This window comes from Chlamydotis macqueenii, chromosome Z (genome assembly GCF_036417535.1).
Source record: "Chlamydotis macqueenii isolate bChlMac1 chromosome Z, bChlMac1.mat, whole genome shotgun sequence".
In the NCBI taxonomy this organism is placed as follows: Eukaryota; Metazoa; Chordata; class Aves; order Otidiformes; family Otididae; genus Chlamydotis; species Chlamydotis macqueenii.
In genome coordinates this window covers 52,622,294-52,628,293 of record NC_141593.1, presented here as the reverse complement: position 1 = coordinate 52,628,293, position 6,000 = coordinate 52,622,294, and positions in this window count along the sequence as shown.

Sequence of the window (6,000 nt, the reverse complement as noted above, 5' to 3'; positions counted from 1 at the left end):
CACAGGTTGCCCAGAGAGGTGGTGCATGCCCCATCCCTGGAGACATTCAAGGCCAGGTTGGATGGGGCTCTGAGCAACCTGATCTAGTGGAAGATGTCCCTGCTCACTGCAGGGGGTTGGACTAAATGACCTTTAAAGGTCCCTTGCAACCCAAACTTACTACTTTTCAATACCATACACTCAGTGCTGTTTGCCTTTCTCCAGTTCTTGTATTTTTCACTGCCATAAACATTGTCTGATGAAAGAAGCCAAAACCTCTTCTTTTTTAAAGAAATCTCATTCTTCTGACAGAAAGCGAGAAAACAGACACAACTCTTTCCAGCCCCATACAACGCTTAGAGGCCATGTGTGTTGTCTAACTGCTATGGTCTCTTGCCCAATACAGTTTTGCTGACATAAGTATTTTTGACATCTGCTCATTCACATTCACAGCAACCAGGCTTTTAAAACACGTGTGTCGCCAAGACCTTTGTTGAGAATGGGAACTCAATACTTTGGGCACATCAATTGGCTGTTGAGGTGACTCGTGTGGACGTAGAGTTTCACGCGTACTTCTAACTTCTGTGTCAGCCCTGGGGAGTTTAAGATTCACTTTTGTTCTCCTCTGAACTGCCTCTAGCATTTCTAAATCCTTAAAGGGAAGAAGGCCCAGCGAAAGGAACGCTCTGTTCTGCTGCAATGCCCCTCATTGCGTTTTATCGCCTTGTCAGTTATTGTAGATGGGACACTACCACGCTGTGGTGTCTTCCGATTGTTACACAGACCATTGATGTCCTGGCTCTTAGGGCTGCGTGACACAAATCCGTGGGAATCAATGCAGTATGTCCTCAGTACATTTGTGGACATAATGTATTTCATATAGTAAACATACCGCGCACAACAAGCAACGCATTGCACTTTATTTTGTCTTGAATTGTCAATTGTACGGTACGGCACGGCATGGTACGGTATTCATTGTATTCTAATTTTTATTTTACAGGCTGTATTGTCTGCATCGCATGGTGTTTATTGTATTGCACATATTGTATGGTACAATATCTATTCTATCTATTGTACTGTATGTATTGCATTTTGTGTTGTACGTATTTATCGTATGCATCACAGTGTATGTGCTGTATGTCTGGTGTGGTATTGTGTGGTACGGGAGGCATTGCATTGCACTTGGCACTGTGCGGTACGGTACGTGTGGGATTGTATGTGCTGTATGGTGTGGTACGTACTGTATGCTATGGTACGTATTGTCTCGTGTTGGCTGCGTCTGATGACGGCATTGTCCTGGAAATGCCTTCCAGTAGCATCCAGTAGGATCTTCTCCATCATTTTTGCAGGGGCTGAGGTTAGACGAGCAGGTCTGTAGTTTCCCGGGTCTTCCCTCACGCCCTTCTTGGAAACGGGAGTCGCGTTGGCCAGCTTCCAGGCGGTGGCAACGTCCCTGGAGTTCAACGGTCTGGCAGCAGAGCGGACCACAGGATTGTCATGGGAGAGATGGTATCAAAACCGCACGGAAGTTCTGGTGACTGCCGCAGAAACTGAAGGACACACAAAGTAGGGACTCAGTTACTGAGCTGGCAGCAGCCAGCCCCTCTGCCTGCTTGGATGGATGAAGGTCAGTGGAGAACCCCATTTGCTCTCTGGAGCCTGAATCGGGCTGAAGCCCACCTGGCAGCAGATGCAGGCGGGAGGACTTTGCTTTCAGATTCCCCTTGGTCTCCCCTCACTTTTACAGGACACCTTTTGTTGTTTGCAGAGGGAAAAACTGCACAGGGACGCAAGGCACAGGGGTGAAAGGCAAGGAGCTTGTTCTGCGCGCTGCCTAGCAACCGACTGCGCTGGTGTCCTCAGAGAGCTCCAGAACAGCCCGTTGTGGGGACGCGTCTGCTTTCTGCAGAGTCAGCAACAGGCAGAGCCGGCGAAGGGCGGTGCCGGCAGGAGGCGGGGCCAGGAGAGGGCGGTGCCGGCAAGGGGCGGGGCCAGGAAAGGGCGGGGCCGGGCGCAGGCAGAGCCGGCAACGGGTGGAGCCGCCAATGGGCGGAGCCAGCAACGGGCAGAGCCGGCAAGGGGCGGAGCCTGTGCCCGGTTGCCGGGGGGATGGGAGGGGCACAACAGTCACCACAGCTGATGCCAAGGGAGGGGGCAGCGCTGACACCCGGCTCCTGCAATGGTGCCTCTGCCGAAACTCGGGGGGCTTCAGCCGCGGAGGAGCCTTTGGTCGCTTCCCAGAGCTCTGCTGTGGCTGCTGAGACTGGGTGGCGTAAGTCCCCCCAGCGGAGCTCTGGGGTGGAGGGCTGCAGGCCGTATCCGACGGGCTGCGTTTTGTATGGGATTGTGGTTTTGTATCGTTTGTGTTGCGTTGTACGTCCTGCAGTGAGTACGCCGGGCTGCAGTGTGTGTGTTTTGTGTGTCGTGGTTTATGGCACGGTATGGTTATTCCGTCTGTTCTCTCTCTTGTGATGCCGTGTCCTGTCTGGACTGTGTTGTGCTGTTTGCATCGTGTGTTGCTGTGTGTTGTATTTTGTGCCGTGCTTTGTATTGCATTTGTGTGGCACGGTTTGGCAGGTATGGTGTGGCCTTGTGAGTACTGTGGGTGGTTTAGAGCTTTGTACTGCGTGCGTCCTGTGGTATCGCACGTATTGTGGGTACACGTGGCATTTATTATTGTATTTTCTATTTTGTATTGTATTTGGTGTTGCATTGTACGCATTGTAGGGTATGATATCGTACTGTATGTGTCGTGTACCGCAATGGATTTTGTGCTGTATGGTTTTTGCTCCGTGTTTTGTATGGTACGGTATGTATGCTATGGTATGCTGTAGTTGGGCTGGTGTTTGCTATGGGGGGTTCCCAATACTATTTTATGGTATGGTTTACATCGGTTTGGGTTCTGTTCTACGGTATGGCAGTTCTTTATTGTATATACCGTATTGGACGGTATGGTAATTTTTTTTGTAGCTATTGTACGGTGCGGTATGCTGTATGCTATTCATTGTATTGCATTTTCTATTGTATTCCATTTTATGTTTTGTATCTATTGTGGTGGGTTTTTATGCACTGTATGTGTCATATTGTAGGTATGGTATTGCATGTCCTGTATGCCATGGAGGGACTGGGTTGCGTACTGGTGTCTGTCTGGTACGTGCTGTGTACTCTGGGGTATGTATTGCCTTGTGTATATTACGTGGTTTTTGTTGTAGGTATTCTATTGTATATTTTATTGTGTTTTGTATCGTACGTAATACACGTAGTGTATGTGATGGTACGTATTGAACTGTATGGATCGAACAGTACATGTTCTTTGTTCTGTTTTATTTTTTAGTTGACTTGTATGTATCGTCTGTGTTGGCTTTTCTATTGTAGCTGCGGGATGTGTTGTATTTCCTACTGCACTGTTTTGCACGTGTTGTGTGCGTTGTATGGTTTTTATTGTGTTGTACAGCATGGAGTGTTTGGCATGCTAGCAGATCTCTTTTAATGTGTGTGGTGCATTTTATGTGTTGTAATGTCTATACCGTATGTGTTGTGTTGTATTTTGCACGCTACGGTTTGGTATTATGTGTCTTTTAGTGTATGTCAGGTCTCTATTGCATGCTGTGTTTTATTGTGCAAAATGAGGTGGAAGGGGTGGAACCTGTGCGAGCGCCCTCGCCGAGCTCGGCTGGCCCAAGCCCGCGCCTCAAGAGCTGCAGTACGCCCAGCGCCGAGAAGAAACAACGGCGAGTTATGGTCATGGGCGACTGCCGCCAGAGGGGAAGGGAGGCCCCCATGTGCAGACCAGAGCCTCTTTTCGGGGAAGTTTGCTGTGTCCCTGGGGCCCCCGCACGACTGAGGAGCCCAGCGCAGCCTTCGGACTAGGACCCACTCCTGCTCTTTCCTGCGGGTGCTGATGAGGTGGCAGCGGTGTTGCGTTGTATTCTGTGTACTGCACGTGCTGTGTTGCACGAATTGTGTTGCGTGTCTTGTCTTGTACTGTCGTTTCTTTGGTACTGACTATTGTATTGTTTATTGTATGGATGGTATGGCATGGTATTTATTCTCTTGTACGTACCGCACTGTACGTATCGTATCGTATTGTACGTATTGTATTGTATTTTCTGTTGTATTTCATTGTATCTGCTGTACTTTGTACTGGTTTGTGTATTGTATTTTTTGTGCTTTTTAATTATGTCTGCTATTTATTGTATCGTATGGTATTGACTGTACGGTATGTATTGTGTTTAATTGTTTTGTATGTACTGTCCTGTATTTTGTTTTTATGTATGATAATGCATTTTGTATTGTAATGTCTTTTGTATCATATTGTATAGCTTGGTATGTATTGCTGGTATATACTCTGTGGCATGTATTGTGTGGCATGTATTTTGGGGTGTATTGTGTTGTATATTTTTTCACATGTGCTTTGTCTTTCATTGTCCTGCACGTATTGGCTGTTGTTTTATGGTATGGTGGTTGTCGTATAGTTTGGTGTTTATTGTATGTATTGCCTTGGTTGGTAAGGTACCAACTTGCTGTATCGTGTGATATGTACGGTATGGTACGTATCCTTTGTACCACATGTACGTTATTGTTTGTAACGTATGTATCATATGGCTAATACGTATGGTCTTTGTAGCATTTTCTGTTGCATTTGGTACTGTATTGCATTTTGTATTGTAATTTGTATTGTATTTTTCTTCTGTATTTCGTGTGTTGTATTGTCTGTGTTTCGCGTACTCTACTTTTTGTTCTCTGTTTTGTATTGTGCACTGTGCGTATGGGGCTACATTTATTGTACTTTATTGCATGTATTGTATCTCCTGTATGTATCATCCTGTTTGTCGTGCACTGTACTGGGTTGCGTGGTGCGTATTGTAGGGCACGGTACGCACAGTACGCCATGTGCTGTACGGTGTGGTATTGTTTGTATTGTGTGTATTGCATGGCATAATATTTATCGTCTGTTACATATTGTATTAGTTCAAAGGCTTGCATTCTGTGTCGTTTCTCTAGTGTATGGTATGATATTTATCTTGTGGTACTAGGGCGTGTATTATATGGTATGTGTTGTATCGCTGTAGTTGTATTAGGTTCCTGGTTTTGTGTCGTATGTATTGCGTTGCTGTGCGGTATTTTATTGCTCGTATTGTACTGCTGGTACGTTTTTGTGTCTGTATGATATGGTATTGCAGGTATTGTATGGTACGGTGCTCTTCTGTATATATATATAATGGTATGGAAGGATTGTATTTGATATTGTATGGCATGTTTCGTATTGCATTTTATGTAGTGCATTTTGTATTGTGTTTTGTGTTGCATTTTCTATTGTGATTTGTATTAAATTTAACGTGTTGTATTGCACGTGTTGTATTTTCTGTATTGTCTGTTATGCTGTTTATTGTGTTGCACACTGCAATGTATTTTGTACACCATTGTATTTTTTTCCTATTTTTGCTGTATCTTGTAATGTGTTTTGTAATTTATGTTGTATTGGGATGTGTTTGCATTTTACTTTGGATTTTATTGTCATTTGTGTTTTAGTGTAATTGGTGTTGTATTTCCTCTTGTGTTTTCTGTGCTGTACGGCTGGAATTGCACGGCTGGTACTGCGCTGCAGCGTGTTGTGCATTGCACTGCAGCATTGTACAAGATTTTGTATCGCACTGCGCCCCACCCAGCGTAGCTCCGGCACCCTCCAACACCTCCTCCCAGCAGGCTCCAGCACACAGCCCTGCTCGGGACCCAACCCCACCGAGTGCAGGCGAGCGCCCGCCCGGCCCAGCTGCTGCTCCGGGCCCAAAGCTCTGCTCTTCGGTTGCCTCCAGGGCCCGTGTGTGTGGAAAAAGTTCCGATAGTGTAGTCTTTTGTAATATATTGCGTTTTGGTCATGTACATCATATGGTGTGGTATGACGTGAATGGTACTTATTATATAATACTGTATCGCATCTATTCTGTTGTATTGGACAATACATCATATGATTGATTCTGTGGTATAGTATTTTATAGTATTTATCATATGGTATTGTAT